Below are 17427 nucleotides of genomic sequence, written 5' to 3'. Positions count from 1 at the left end.
CAGGATGTGGCTATCAGGTAGGCACTGAGGGAGGGGGAGGAGGAGAGCCAGGAGAAGAAGCTTATGAAATTTAAGAAATGAAAAGCTTCAATTTGGCCCGAATGTTTTGATTGGTCAGCCAAAGATGACATAAACTGCTTCATGTTAATGGCACTTACCTTGAGAAAAAGAAGGAACTGGTTCTGGAACCACTGGTGCAGGTCCAGATGTGACTCCTTTCTGACTTTTATCCTTTAATCCCACAGATACAGGTCCAGATGCAGGTTCTGGGCCTCTTGCTTCAGAAAGTTCTGGTCCTGGTTCTGGTGTGGCTTCAGGGATAAATGGCATCTGTTTGTACTTTTTTCCTTGAAGCACAGATGAAGGTAGCTTTTGGTATTTTTCTTGTGTCACCATAACAAGAACACTATTTGTGGGCGAATCAGGTGCCTCACCTTGAGTTAATACGGGTTGAGTTGAAACATCTTCTACTGATGTTGGAGACTGCTGCTGAGGAGACAGAACTCCACCTTTAAGACTCTTTCCACTGGATGCATCCACACCTGTTACAGCTTGACCCTTTCCACTGGGCATCATGCCATAACCTGAGAACCAAACACAAGAGGTACATTTTAGGCATGTAGACAGCAGAAACATCTGGTCCTCCACAGACATCTGCATGAAGTTTCCAGAACCAAACATCTGCAGAAGGATTTACCAGTATTATGTCCATTAGGTCCACCAGCAATGCCACCATATCCTGTAAACACAACATTGTCAGCAAGTCAAGAAACTCCATGAGTAAGGTAAAAATAAATCATGTTTAGAATTCTCATCATTATTTTACTTCTTGTTATTGGACAAGACTGTCTGATGACATGCTGATGCTGGATGGTTCAGTTTAATATCATGTGTTGTAATATGTTATAACTCTATAGGTGCAGTGCTTTTCCCACCTTCACTCTGGGACCCAGCTCCAACTCCCTTTGTACTCATGTGAGGCTTTGAGCCACCATTCAGACCATATCCTGCAAACAGTGATTGTCCGAATAATGTCAACACAACGATTGTGTTTCAAGGTAGAGATAAATTCACCACCAGAACTGCCTTGAAGTCTGCTGCTTAGAGTTCATGTCCTTGAATTTCAAAGATAAATGTGTTGATGGAATGAGACATCTCACCTGCAGGTTTACCTCCATTTCCTCCCAGAGCCGCACCAGTCCCGACTCCATGACCTTGTGAGAGAATTCAATTATTGAAATGATAAATATTCTGAAGAGCAAGTGAGATTTAAATCTAAAAACATCACACTAAATGCAGAAAAAAAGCAATAAGGTATTCATAAATTATTCTTTAATAGGAAAACTTAAAATGTCCCTACTTTTGACTGATCCTTCTCAAAATAAGCTCAGCGTGCCTGCAAAATGTTACTGTTTCCCTTATTGTTTTGATTATTGTTTTTCTTTTTATTGATTGATTGATTTAATTTGTTTATGGATAATGCACAAAATCTATATTTTAGGCAATACATAAAATAATGTATGTTACAACATGATGTCTATAACTTAATGTCCTTTTCTGTATAAAGAAAAACATGCATATAACACTTTTTATCAGAGTATGTTTTTGTTCTTTCAAAAAAAAAAAAAAAAGGTTATCACCATTGTTTTGGGCACCGTATCCTTTGAATGCTTCAGCTGCAGCGCCATAACCTTGGGTCAAAGATAACAAATATTACATAAACATACAATGATACTACAGGAAAACAAGGACTATTAAAGAGACCATGTACAGTCACATGAATTTCAGTTCTACATAAAATAAGTAAAAGGTCTTTTTTTTTTTTTTTTCTCAAATAAAACTTCATGTGTTCAAGAACAAATGTATGTATTATATGTGAAATTACATTAATATATAATATATATTATATTATATTATATTATATTATATTATATTATATTATATTATATTATATTATATTATATTATATTATATTATATTATAATTTAATATAATATTATATAACTCAGCATGAAGCCCCATATGAAGGGCGTTCTTTTTGGTGTACTTTCTTTTTCCATATCATACTAATAATTTTTATTGGGCTTAGCACTATATCTTTTGGGAACAGTTCCTTTTCCAACTAACTTTGACATTAAAAAGATGATTATAAAGAGCTACAAAGTCATATTTCTAAAACATGTTTATTACCTGGTAGGGGTCTCATTCCACCTCCATATCCTTTAAAACATTAAAGACAGCAAATTGTATCAAAAATTTCCCAAAGAGAAGGAAAGAAACACTTCCAATTGTGAAATGATGTGAGGAAGGAAGAGCAGCACTTACCTTTAGCTTTGGCACCATATCCATTAGGAATATTACCAAGTCCTTTATAAAGGTAATAACAATACATATAAACAGTATGCAATATAAAATGGTAACAAAATATCTGACAATAATCAATAGCAGTACAACAAATACAAACAACACCCTACATATACTAGAAATGTCATATTGTAGCCCAGAAATGTATGTTATTTGTTACAGGGCTGGTTGCTCCTCCATTTGAGTTTCCATCACCTTTATGGTTGATCAAAAAACAAGAATCTGATTACTTTTAATCTACAAATTTCATAATATTTATTATGATATCAACCCACCATTTGTAATAGCTCCATTTCCATTGGGTGTTCTGGCACCAGCGTAACCTTTTATTTTACAATACAACACATCAGATTACTTCCAGTTTGTCACGCTGTTAAACTTCCTGTCATAGGTTGAATTGTATGTGATGTGTACCTTTGGATTTTGCTACTTGTCCATTGGTTGAACCGGCTGTGGCGCCATAGCCTGTAATTATTTATCAAGTTTAAGGAATGGAGTTGAGCAGCAACTTGGAGGCATAAAAGATCACACAAGAAAGAAACTTCATTTTACCCTACCTTTCATTCCACCATTTCCATAACGAGGTCCCAGAGCCGAACCAGCACTACCATAACCCCCATTATGGCCTATAAACACGTTTCATTCAGATTAATTTATCAATTAATCAATTAATCAATTAAATCTGGCTGTCTATGGGGAATGGCAAGTTTATCACTGGATGCTGTGTGACGTACCTCCCATGGGTTTGGGTCTGTAACCATTATTACCATTACTGCCATATGCTAGAAGAATAAATACAGATGTTGTTACTGGTTTATCAGGTGGTGCACTCAGCAATGTGCCACAGCCTTCACTCACCTTTCCCTTGGTTCCTGGCAAGCTGCGGTACGCCAAATCCTCTAAAGGGTCCGACACCTTAAGTCACAAATACAAATGTAAATACAGCGTCAAAATTAATGTCTGATTTCTTGGATATCTGAATTTACCTGGTACATATGGCGGTCGGCCATAAGGCTTCATCAGTTTACTTCCAGCTCCCCCCTGTCCTGTTAAATACACACTTGTTCTTTTATAATAGACAAATAATTGTTTGCAGAACTGAAAGTGTCCTTTTGCATTTTTATTTCTCACCGTTTGAACTTGCTCCATTTCCACCAGATGGACCAGCTGCCACTCCTTGACCTAAGAGTGATAATTACATTCAGCAACCATTTACATTCATTTTTTAATGTTCCGATTTAGTGATTACTGCATAACATTACCGTTGCCCTTCACCACATTTCTATTCGGTGCAGCAGATCTGGCACCATAGCCTGTCAAACGGATAAAAGTATTATAACATTCTGTACTGACATGTAATACTGAAAAAACCTCTTTAAATTCCTTATTTCCTGTTTTATGACTCAACCCAGTTAACAGATTATTTCATCAGCAAACTTTGGGGAAAATGGGTGGTAATACTCATACCCATACCTTTTATTGCTTGCCCATTATTCGGAGAAGCTGCACCACCATTACCTGAGAAAAGAACCAATACAACAGTTTCCAAATTAATAACAGCTTAATTTCTCATCTTACTTTTTACTTGAACAAATACACAGACTGTAGATTTTATGGTAGAGTATTTTTTTTTGCATTGGATTGTACTCGACGACACAGGAGTCCCTGATAAGATGCTCCAAGTCTGTGTACATAAGCTTCAATGCTTATTGATCAACTTTATCATCACATCTAAGTACCATTCCCTTTAGTTCCTTGTCCACCATATCCACCAGTTTGAGGGACATAACCTGCAACGAGAACAAAGCTTATCAATGAAGAAAAAGAAAACACAGCACTCGTAATGTGGTTTAGCAGACTTAAAAAAACACATTTTTAATAAGCTTTTTTTTTTTTTTATAATAAGACTGGTTGCTAACAAGGTTCTAAATTAGCATCCATCGACCCACCAAATAAGATTAAATTTAAAGTTAATTTTATTGGGTATAAATGAGAACTTACTGGCCAGATCGGTAAATGATGAATGAAGCAAATAATTTTGGTTATTTTGGAAGACACTCTGATAAAGGCTGCACTGAAACACTAATTTCTATCTGTGATATCAGCCAAAAAAAAAAAAAAAAAAAAACTCCATGTGCATACATTGTTTTACTTTTCATTATTGCAACAATTGGATTTTGGGTTTAGCACATCACAAAGGATTTACAAAAAGCAATGCAACTTCTGTTCCTTTTACTTTTGTCTGACATTATTTTGGTTATTTGTCCTGGTAATGCAATTATTACATTTCCCATGAACACTATTCCATGCTATATCATGCATGCAGTGGTTATGTGCTCACTTTAGCCTGCCTGGTGTCAGTTTCATGCTAATGTCTGCCTGAACTAAATGTTGCTGAATAAGGAGCAAAATTTTAAAAGACTGGAAAAGAAAAGAAAGAAAATAAGTCTGGTAGAATCTTGAAGAAATAGGAGGTGAGTAAATTTAAACATGTAAGCAGTGTGGGAAAAAATGCAAAGGATTACCTACGTTAAGGAGGCTATGTTTTTACGGCCTTTATCTGTTTGTTTTTGTTCAAGATAACTAAAAAAGTTACAGACAGATTTTCATGAGTTGTTGGAATTGTAAAAAAGGAAAAACTGATTTAATGTTGATGGTGACCCTGATCCCCGTTTGGATTCAGGAACTTTTAAAGGCCTTGGTGGAGGTTTTTGCTCTCTGAGTGTTTTTCTAGTTTAGAATATTTTCCTTTTTTTGGAAGACGTTGAGAGAATGATGTTTTTTCTTTTTCTTTTTTTAAATTTGAATAAAAAAAATACAACAAAATGAAACCTTTTGCTAAAGCAAAATTGAAAAGATTTTTTTTAAAATATATTTAAAAATCAAATTAAAAATGATCAGATGCATCAAAAGAGATTTTTGAAAAACTTCACCATTGCCTTTTGTTCCAAGTCCATTTTGTGCAGCAGCTGCAAGCCAATTTCCTAAAAACAAGGACACAACCAACCTTAACTCCATGTCTTCTGTTTGCAACACTGCATTTCCTCTTGGTCTCATAAAAGCTGACTAAGCCTGCACCTAGTGAGCAATCTACTAAAACAACTGGTGTTTTTCATTGCCTGGCTAAACAATATGCTAAAACACAATTAATCCCTCTTTTTAAGTTATTGCAGTCCAGTCACCAACAATGAAATCCCAATATAGACTATCAACACATCAAAATACCATTGCCTTTGGTTCCGTGTCCACCATTTCCACCAGTTTGAGGACCATAACCTGTAACAAGAACAAAGCTTCAATAAAGAAAAATTGTTGTCTGTGAGACTGATAAGAGGATTTTCAGACCATTTATACGTTGTCCGTTTGTTGGGCCAGCTTTTAGACCATATCCTGCAACAAAATCCCATAATCACCCAATTATCTGCACTTTGCATTGAATTGTATTATTTTCTTTGTGCATACAGACAGTAAAGAGGAAGGATTCAGTGTACAGTATCTACCATTAGCTCCGTTTGATAAAACTGATGGATTTCCTCCTATATAATAAACACAATGCAAACAGAGACCAAAGTTAGAAAAATGCAACAATTATCATATGTTAATCAGATATACACAAGCTGAATTAAAATCCAACAGTAAATTATTAAAAAATATTTATTTGTGTTCATCAGATCCTGTATTACCATTGCCTTTAGTTCCATGTCCACCATTTCCACCAGCCTGAGCATTAAAACCTGGAACAAGAATGAAGCTCAAGTTCAAACATGATGAGTTTAGTGTGTGTGAGTTTGATTAAATGTGATGTGATGTGCCACCTTTCATCTGCTGTCCATTTGTTAGGCCAGCTTTAAGACCATATCCTGTAACACGCAAACATAAAAAAATCCTCAACATTATTATATTCTGATAGCAGTCATTTGTTTGAACATCCTTCTGTTGATACAGACTGTAACATTAGCGAAAAATATTTTTGCACTGCTTTTATTAAGGAAAACTTTGTTACAATATTTTTAATTAAACACGAAGATCAATTGTTTTGTGAATTATTTTTGTAGATGTGTAAAAAACTAATTATATTCAACTATGTTTTAATCCTGATATTACCCTTATTTTCATTTACAATATTATGCCTTTTTTCTACTAGCATGAAAACTACAAATCTATTCCTAATATGTTACCATTGCTGTTTATTCTTTGTCCACCATTTCCACTCGAACGAGGAGCGTAACCTGCAAGTACAACAATGACTAAATGAAAACTCATGTTTATTTAGTGTGTTTGTGAAGGTTCTGCAAGACATGTATCGCACCGCCTCTTAGTTGTTGTCCGTTTGTCGGGCTGGATTTAACACCATATCCTGCAATAAAAATCCCAATGATCACATCCTAGAAGTGGGTTATAAAGTTGAATAATTTCTACCGTGGAAGAAAACTATGAAGTTGAAGAGCAAATTTCAGTGAAATTAATTTACCATTAGGCTTAGCTCCATTTCCACTGGGTAAAACTAATGGATTTCCTCCTGTATCAAAAACACCATGCAAACAAAATAATGAACAAAATTAAGTGCAAAGACCAAATATTGGATCCATCAGTCTATCTGTCTATCCTTGTAGTGATGTCATGTCTAAAGCAGGTCAAAGTCTCAAAATGCAAAAGAAAGAACCTGTAAAAGCTCCCTTAACACCTCTTTTTGTTGAAAAACATCCATCATGAAACAAAAGAAGATAATTCTGTCCTGTAACTATTTCTTGTGGCTTAAGTGTTCCAGTTCACAATCATCTCCATAAAATCACACTGACTGGCTTTCATATGAGTAAAGGAATAAGCCTCAACAGTTGTTTTGCAATTATGTAGCTTTTTCCCGTTTCTGTATTCTGTATAATTTTCTGTATTACCATTCACCATTTATGTGCTAATATTTAGAATTTTCTAATGTAGATATGAAACGACATGAAAATGATATATTGTGGTTGTTAAATAATGTTAAATAAATCAAATAAATTAAATTAAATAATGATTGTCAAAAGAAACTTTCACTCATCACATCTGTTGTCAGTAAAAACAATTTCTTATTAAATATTAAAGCATTACATAGTTTGAAACATTTTAAATGTTGTGCTGACAGCAAATTTAGATACAGAGTACATAGAATAATGTAGATTATTTTAATCTAGATTAGGGCAACAACATATGAAGGAAATGTTGAGTGTTTTTCATCTACTGTTGCCTTTTGTTCCATAATGTGCAGCAGCTGCAGCAACATTACCTGAAAACATGCAGAACATAAAGAATCGTGACCATCTTTTACTCCAATCTTCTCACAAACTGAATTTTAACTTTGCGTCCTAATAAAGTAATCAGTGAGTGAGTGTTTGTGTGTCAAACTCCACCATAATCCTGATCAGCTGCATCAGCACAACTACATACCATTGCCTGTGGTACCTTGTCCACCATATCCACCAGCTTGTGGGCTGTAACCTGCAACAAGGAGAAATCTTCAAATAAAATACATTGTTTATGATGTGTGAATGTGCAAATTTAAAAACATCTATCTTACTGCTTTTCATTTGTTGTCTATTTGCTGGGGAGCTTTAACACCAAATCCCACAATGTAAGTCACACAATTACTTATTATCTTGATTTGTCATTAAACTGAATTATTTCTAACAAGCTCGGGGGAGTACTGACTAAACAGTATCTACCATTAGCTCCATTTCTGTTTAGTGAAACTGCTGCATTTTCTCTAATACATGAAGCACAATGCAAGCACAAATCAAACTTATTAAGGAGTAATGACCCTACTGTGCAACATATATTTACAAACATTACCTAAAACCATTGTCAATTTATTTTAAAGTGTAAAAGAAACTGTATTTTCTTTTTACATTTAACAAATAGTTCAAATCAAATCAAACTTTATAAAGCACTTCTCCGACAATAAAATAAATTAAAATGATATATACCATTGCCTTTGGTTCCTTGTCCAACATTTGCACCAGACTGAGCACCGTAACCTGCAGCGAGAACGACGCTCAAGTTGAAACATGATGTGTTCAGTGTCTTTACATTTGGTGAAACATCGTATTACCTTTTATTTGTTGTCCGTTGGTCAGACCAGCTTTAACGCCATATCCTTCAGAACACATTTCTGGTTATTTTGTGAGAATCTCCTACTAATGTGAGTTATGTACACAGTGGAAAGAAACTGTAAACCTGGAGAGAAATGTTCAGTAAACAGTGCCTACCATTAGACCTGACACCCCCTCCGTTGGGCAAAACGGCTGGATTTCCCCCTGCGTTAGAAACACAATGCAAATGCTGATTAACGTTTTTGGAGAAGCAAGGTTTCATCTGGATTATTTTTACTGAGAAAATGTCAGTTTCAGTCAAACAAAAACTGTTGTGACAGCTTTATTGGTTTGTTAGCACAGCTTAATTCTGCAACTTTCCCTTGCAATGATCTCCACAACTGAATCGTGCCAATCAGACTGCAGACACAAAGAAGAGCATTCAATCACCAGGTTTCACTGCTTTCTTTGGATTATTTAAACATTTTAATAGCAAAAAAATAAATTAATTAAAAAAAATAATTAACTTCATTTGTGTCACATTTTTTTATGAAATGAAATTCAAGCTGGGGATATGTTTAGTAAAGTACAATCTACACATTTCCTTCTAATTAAAGACTTTCAATGGTTTTTTCTAATCAATGCTTAGTGTTTTTGTCCATATCTCCCACAGTGTTACAGCCCTTTTCTGGATACAGAGCTGTACACACACCAGTAGGTTTACATATCCAGTTCTTTCAAGTTCCACTCCTCTGTAAAATCCTGATTCTTTAATCATAACAACTTAATGTTTTGTTTTTACTAACAAACAACATAAAGACAGATTAGAAAAATGTCATGACCCATACCATTGCCTTTCGTTGCAAGTCCATTATGTGCAGCAGCGGCAGCAACATGACCTAAAGCAGAAATGTTCTGTCTGTAATATGACATTTTACCTTAGTGTTTTTAGGACTGACCACATAAGCTGAGCCTGTATTTGTATTAAAACAGTTGGTATAGCTTTTTGTCAAGCTTATTAATGAGCAAAAACTAATTAGTCTCTCTTTTCAATGTAATGCAGTATAGTACTCCACCATCCACTACAACCTTAACTATCCACTTATTTATGAAAATATCAACAAGATTTTAACATTTGTGAAAATGTTTTGTGGTTTTACTGAAGCAAAACTTTTTGTTTTTTGGTCTGCGTTCGACTCTTGTGAGGTTCCTCATAAAACAGTCCGGGTGCATGTGGGATAAACTAATTTGGAACAACTCTATCATCACATCTCAGTACCATTGCCTTTAGTTCCTTGTCCACCATATCCACCAGCTTGAGGACCGTAACCTGCAACAAGGTGATTTAAATATTCTGTGTTGTTCAGTGTGTATAACTAAGAGCTTGATTTAACATGTTTTACAGCTTATTATATGCTGTCCATTTCTTGCATCCAAAGAATATTATTCACCTCTCTAAGTGTAGTATAAGCCCCAACAATGAAAAAATAAACACTAATAATCAACCTATTGAAATACCATAACCCTTGGTTCCTTGCCCATTTCCTCCGCCTTGAGGAACATAACCTGCAACAAGAGCAACTTTAATTAAAACACTAGTTTTAAAGGTGGCTATGAGACTGATAAGATGATTTTCATAATATTTATTTGTTGTCCATTTGTTGGGCCAGCTTTAACACCATAGCCTGCAACATAGATGACATAACTTAATTCCCCGTATTTATTATTGAATAATAGTTGTTTCTTTATGGAGAAATGCAGTAGAAGTATTCAGTGTACAGTATCTACCATTAGCTCCATTCCTGTTAGGTAAAACTGCTGGATTTGCTCCTATATTATAAACACAATGCAGAGATCCAAGTTGTTAAATTCAATGATTATTATATGTGAATACATCCATGCAAGTCTGATCATTAAAAGAGTAAAAGTGACTGGCAAATGTACACAATCAATTAAAAAAAAAGCCTCAACAAGTTATCGGAATATTTGCTTGCATTACCATTGCTTTTAGTTCCCTGTCCACCGTTTCCACCAGCCCAAGCACCGTAACCTGCAACAAGAATAAAGCTTGAGTTAACATGACGTCTTCATTGTGTTTAAGTTTGATAAGCCATCCATCTCCACCTTTTGTTTGCTGTCCATGTGTTGGGCCAGCTTTAAGACCATAACCTGCAAGAAAAATTAGTCAATTAGATTTAATGAGTTCATAAGACAGAAAGCTGAATTATTTCTACAGTGTATGACTTTATAAGTATTCAGTATATATCATCTACCAATAGCTCCATTCAAATAAGGAAAAACTGCTGGATTTCCTCTTGCATTAGCAAAGTGTAAACATTAGTGAAAAAGGCAAAAACAAAAAATAAAAACACAAAAGTAAAAAGCAAAAATTTGCTTTAGTTTAATTTGCTTTGTTCCACTCTGAATAATTCAAAAAGAGGCAAAGCTGGCATTTCTATTAACTGTGCTGACTTGTGCTCCATTAAGATTAAAATAACTAAAAATAAGCTCTTAAAACCAGCTTATACCATTTTACTGCTGTTTGTTTTAGTCACTCAGTTCAAAAGACATAATATGACTAAATATCCTGCATTTGTAAAGGAAAATTGCTTTCTTGTAGCTTTAGCAGAGGAACTGTGCTAAACTATTTTCCAGCAGAGCTTTTGCATTTAAGGGCAAATGTTTGAGAAACCCGGCATATTTTTAAAACAGTTAACACTCAACATAAAGTTGCTGAAAATATGTTTTGCTGCCACTAGCACAAATTGTGAATTAACCACACAAGTTTAGAAAAAAGTCTGCACAGCTTTCCTGTGTGTTACTCAAACCACAGCTGCATCAACTCACACTGGTTATTGTCATACAGTACTTCAAAACACACATCAGCACAAACTGTCACTTTGACTCAGTCTGGTCCATCTTGGAAAACCCACCTTGTTGTTTTCCGCCTTGTCCATCTGTTGCTCCAGCTGCTGCTCCATAGCCTTCCAAACACAGATGTTGGGAAATAAACAAAAGTAACAGGAACACTTATGATTATTCTGAAAAAGGGTACCTTTGGTTCCTCCTCCCCTATCCATGCCGGCAGCTGCTCCGTAACCTTTAAACAAAAGTTGTTGCTTTTGTGAGATAACAGATATGTGATATTTTTGTAAAATATTTTTGTAGGAGACCCAGAATATTCGTTTAGTGTCTTACACGCACACACACACACACACACACACATATATTATGTGAATATACATATATATATATATATATACATACACATATATATATATATATATATATATATATATATATATATATATATATATATATATACATACATATATATATATATATATATATACATACACATATATATATATATATACATACACATATATATATATATATATACATACACATATATATATATATACATATATATATATATATATACATATATATACACATATATATATATATATATATATATATATATATATATATATATAGATAGATATATATATTTACACACACACACACACACTTATATATATGTATAAATATGAGAAATTAACTTTGACATTACCCTTTGATGGTATCAGCAATGTTCCAACACTGCCAGCATTTTGAGGTTTATTTCCTAGAAAGTAGATATGAAAACTGAAGATTATTAAAACGTATTTTAAGCAAATCAAATCAATAGATCTTATAATAGTTCATTTACAGACTGAACAGTATGTAATAAATGATGGATTTACCATTAATCTGTGGTCCTTGTCCATTGGGTACGCCAGGTCCAGCACTATAACCTGTAGCACAGCAAAGATAAACAAAGTTGCAAAGTATTTAACTCGTTCAGTTGACTGATGAATGCAACATCCAAAAAAGAAACAACACACACACACACACACACACATCAGAACACAGAACAGGATGTGTTTTTAACCCTATAAAGCCCAGTGGGACATATTTGAAGTTTCTGTGACATTTTGCATCACTTTCTGATGGAAACTTCAAAATCCTGTTGAACACAGTTTGATCGTCTTCTGACCCCTAACAGATACCAGTACGCAGAAGAGTAACCTATAATAATTTGACATATTACGTAGAAATAAATGATTTCATGAGTCAGGCCTTAAAGGATTAAGAAAAAACATGCAACCCCAGTATATTACCTGCATGATACAGCTGGGGTAGATAATGATGGGGAGCGAGCAAGATGTGAAAGTAGCACCCTGTCTTGGTTCCTCCCCCTCTGGTTTTGCTCCTTGCGTAATCCAAAGCTTTTTGTTTTACCTCTACCAAGGAGGTTTTTTTACTGGAGTTTATCCGTTTTTCTGTTTGTGTTCAAGATAATTCAAAAAGTTATGCCCGGATTTTAATTAAATTTTTCAGGAGTTTTTGGAAATTTGAAAAGGAGAAACTGATTTAATTTTGGCGATGATCCGGATCACTGTTTTGATCCAAGGGGAAGAAGCTTACAAAATAAACAAAATAAACAACTTCAATTCGGTCCGAATGTTTTGATTGGTCAGAGTTTTTACAGATTTACAGTAAACCGAGGGGTCTAACTATATTTCTTATTGTTCATGATTACAAAATGTACAGACTACTATCAAGACGAGGGACCACTTCACCCGCAGTAAAAAAAAGAAAAAATAAAAAAGTCTCAATCTCAGCAAGATTTCCTAACCCAGCTTTACGTAATTCAGTCTGCATCATAACTGCTGAAATGTAATGTATTAACAGTCTTGATTAAATGTCTCATATCAAGCTGAACAACGAGGAAATGCAAGTTCAGTTTGTTGAGATTAATCGTCTGTTTTTGGTCTGTTTACACAGAATTCATTTTCCATTCGTCAACATTGCTAGCTTCAAACTAAAACAATTTTAGTTATAAAGTATTAACTCACAGGTTGAAGCTATATACATACTCACACATACATACACAGAGGTTCCATACATGCTCATACATACATACTACATACATGCACAGAGGTTGAAGCTACAGAATGGATGGACTTGAAGCAAAAAGTGGAAATGAACATTTGTGTTGAGTTGATCAGTTTTTCCCTTTCATACTAATTGGTATTGTTTTATCCATAGTTGCACAGCCTGATTAGTAATGTTTACAATGAAATATAACTTACAAGGACCATGCTTATGTGGAATGACTAACACAACTAAACATGTTGTTACTGTCCCAAAGAAAATGCATACGCTCTTGTTGGTATTCACTTTTGTTTTGAATTTCTTGGTGAATTGGATGATATCCCACAGTAACAAGAAAATAGCAGTACAACAAATGTTGTTCATGATTACACTTTTTAATTTTAGACCATCAGGAACTTCAGTAGCTTGTAGAAGATCCATTGACAGCCACAACAACCTGGTAACAGGCAAAGGTGTTTCCTGGACCTGGGAACATTAGTGGCTGAGCCCACAGCGTCATAGAGGAATCTTGATGCACCAATGCAGTACAAAAGGCTCATTATTTAACTGTTCTAGTCTGTCCTGTCTTCTCTGTCCTGGTCCTCTTTAAGATTTCCCAGGTTTGTTTTTATCATAATAGGTGAAGCCATAAGCTCATCTTAAAAGGGAACTGACCTTTGCAACACGATTAGCCTTCAAGTGTCATTTATTGGGGGATATTGGTGCAATAACATAGTTTAATTTTGAAATATGTTACTTCACGGTTTACATGTATTAAATTTATCCTCTCTGGATAGTTGGATATTATGCTTGCATGCAAATATTTGTGTATATAAAAAATCTAGAATGGTCAACATAATTAAAACATTTTATTTTCCAGAGTAAATCATGGAAATGGAAAGCGACAGGACAAGTCACTCAGTTATAAGTTATTTAAGCATTCGAAGTAAATCAAATTACTAAATCGAATGTTGCAACATATTGGTCACCACCTGGTCACATTTCACTGTGAGATATAGGGTCACTACTTATTCTGAAACATTCATCAATCAGATGCCAGTCATACATATGTGCCTGCCTGACACATGCCTTGCAGCACCTGAAACTTTAAAACAAGAGTAAAGATCAACAGGTTGATGTCAACATTTCATCTCCATGCAGATAATAATGAGTACTGACTGGTCTCTTGAGTTGAAAGTTGGGTTAAACTGCCTCACTTGCTGCTGCTCTGCCCACTTTTAACATAATTAAAAATAACAAAAAATGTGGCAAAGCCTTTAAATGACATAGTTTATTAAGATAAGCTTCGTCAATGCATTGACAAACATTTTTGGGAAGCATCAGCCAAAGTCAATGGAGCGACTGTGTAAAAGCAGTAAAACCATTCTCTTCTTTTCTCACAGGGGGATGTTAAATTTAGATGCCTGCTGCCACTAAAGCTAAGCTGCCTTTGATTTCACAAACTGAGCCTGTGGGTGAAAGGTAAGCAGAAAATATATGGCAGCTTCGCATCATCACAAGAAAACTTAGCAGAGGGCCGACTACACTGAGCTTTACAGCTTGTGTTGCTGAGATTTCGGTTTAACATGATTGTTTGAAATTCGACAGGCAAACCCGACCATCTGAAAGACATTTGTTTCATTCCTTCCTCCAGCAGTAAGGACTCCCTTGTGTCATCGTATACTGAGCACTCTGTTAAAAGTGTCTTTCTTCTTGGGATTTCTGTTCAAATCATTCAATTGGATCTTATATCTGGCTTCTTTTTCTGATCCACATTTGAGGACAAATCAAGAAGCCGACTTTACTTCATTTTAATTGGTCTAAAGGAAAGCAAATGTAACATTTTTAGAATTAAAGAAGTAATATAACACAGTTATAATACAGATATTAATGGGACGTATAAGCTACAAGTTTTCTGCAGTCATATATTAGGATTTTTTTTCACATTTCCTACAAGCACAAGTCTGCATGTAGGAGACAGAGGATTCATCAAATGAGGTTGTGGAATAACTATTCTGATATGTATTCTGATTTGAGTAATTTTCTGACACAATTCACTTAATCTGGAACAGATTTATAGTCCAACACTGTAATGAAATAAAATTTATTGTGTTGGTTTTGAAGTCCAAATGAGAGACTTTAAATCAAATCATGTCTGAAGTACCAACCACATCATCACCTTGGCTGTAATTCAACTCGTAACTCAAGTTTCACCCTCCCACAGACAGAAACATATCGCAAAACACACTTTGCCCTCAGACTCTAATCTGTTCGGCTGGAAATGTTCCTCTGACGGACGGAATAAATGCTCTGGTGTATTTTGAACTGAAAATATAACGCTGGGCACATGTTAAAATGTTTGTTACTGTATCATTTTTGCATCTTATAGTTTGAGCAAAAAAAAAGAAATATTAACAAAGAGAGAGTTCAGGCATCTGCAGAGATTTGAGTTCTTTTACTTTTACTAAATACATTATCCACTTTGTCAGCCTCTGGTCTGCTGACAGTCTCGGTTAGGAAAAGAAACACAAAGCAAAAGAAAGCTTTCAAGACTAGTGAAGAACTTTCTGGTGGTTCAAGTTTGTCTTGTAATTCATAAACTGTTTTAAACAGGTACAGCAGAGTGCAAGCTAAAGACTTGAAATGCAAGAAAACATTCTTAAAGAACAAAATTAAAGTTTTAGTAAACTTTACACAGACTGTGCTGTATTCTGCTGCATAGCAGCATCTGGATAGATATGATAGTCATGGGAGCAGTATTGGGGGGGAAAAACAGGACAAAAAAAAGGTTCTTCATAAGAATTTTGTGAAAAGTTTGCAAAAAAAAGAGATAAATGCAAACAAGGCCAGGTTAGAGTAGAACTTTTTAAAAGTAATGATCTTAAGGTTGATAAGAGAACTCATAAAACCCAAAACCTGTTGAGCGGATCAATTGGCAAACATCACAGCATCTGAATTTTGCCACAGTTTTCAGTCCCTAAACATCATTACATATCAATGGCTACAACTCAAAAGAGCAGAGCATGCAAGACAGTCTTGATCTTAAAGAACTATGAACGTTGTACAGACAGATTGAAAAAAACAATCCTCCAAATTCCAAAGCTGGTTTTCTGCTAAAAAGATAATGCATGCACAATCTGGGCCTTGACAATAAAGCATTCATCTTTTTTTTTTTTTTTTTTTTTTTTTTAAGACTTTGAAAAATGTTATAAAAAACAAATAAAATATTAATAAAATATTAAAGAACTGTTTTGTTTATAACTTTGTTCCCTTTGGAAATATGGTCATTATTTTCCCACCCAGCTATTCACAGGAAAAGAACTTCAGACCAAATTTCTGCTAAAGGTCATTGCTGAGGTGATTTCTTTTCTAGTTTATTTACAACAAAATGAAACCATGCCTTTCACCCCAGATCATCTGCCACTCACCCCCTGTGTGTGCTGCCTGCACCAGCCAGAGAATCACTGCACCCTGAAGGAAGAGTCGTCCCACCATGGTGGACCTGGAAGACAAATGCTTTTAGACTCAGCAGCAGAACCAAAAAGATGGAGTAGATACTCAGTAGTGGGACACTTACCCTGATTAGGAGGGTTTAATATACACTCTGGTCTGAGGCGCCCCTCCTCTCACCCTCTGCTGCTTTTAGATGTTCTCTGCATCCAGATCCTCCCCAGCTTGTTGGCAGACGCACCACTGTGTACACACAGTAACTGAATAATGGGCTACTTTAAGAACATTAACACTTAAGGGAGAGATAGAGAAACAACAAGAGGGAGTTCACTTGTTTAGACATTGACTAATGAACTGTGGGCAGTGCATCATGGCCACTTGATTAGTTTCAAAAGAGTCCAAAGATTCATTTGTTTGAATTCATATATTTTGGTGTCATTTTGTACTGTTCACAGTCTAGAAAGGATTTTAATGAAAGCAGGATGATAAAGTTGAATTTTACAAATCCAGCATTTATGAAATGTACTGAATCAACAGGATATCAAAAAAGTTCATCTAGACTATTTTTTCAGTTTTGATGTATAATTTTCAACCATTTCCTTGTAAGACTGTTCAACATAAG

This window comes from Telmatherina bonti, assembly GCF_933228915.1.
Source record: "Telmatherina bonti genome assembly, chromosome: 21".
NCBI classification, from domain to species: Eukaryota; Metazoa; Chordata; class Actinopteri; order Atheriniformes; family Telmatherinidae; genus Telmatherina; species Telmatherina bonti.
The sequence above is the reverse complement of the archived record's forward strand: the minus strand, read 5'-3'. Positions refer to the sequence as shown.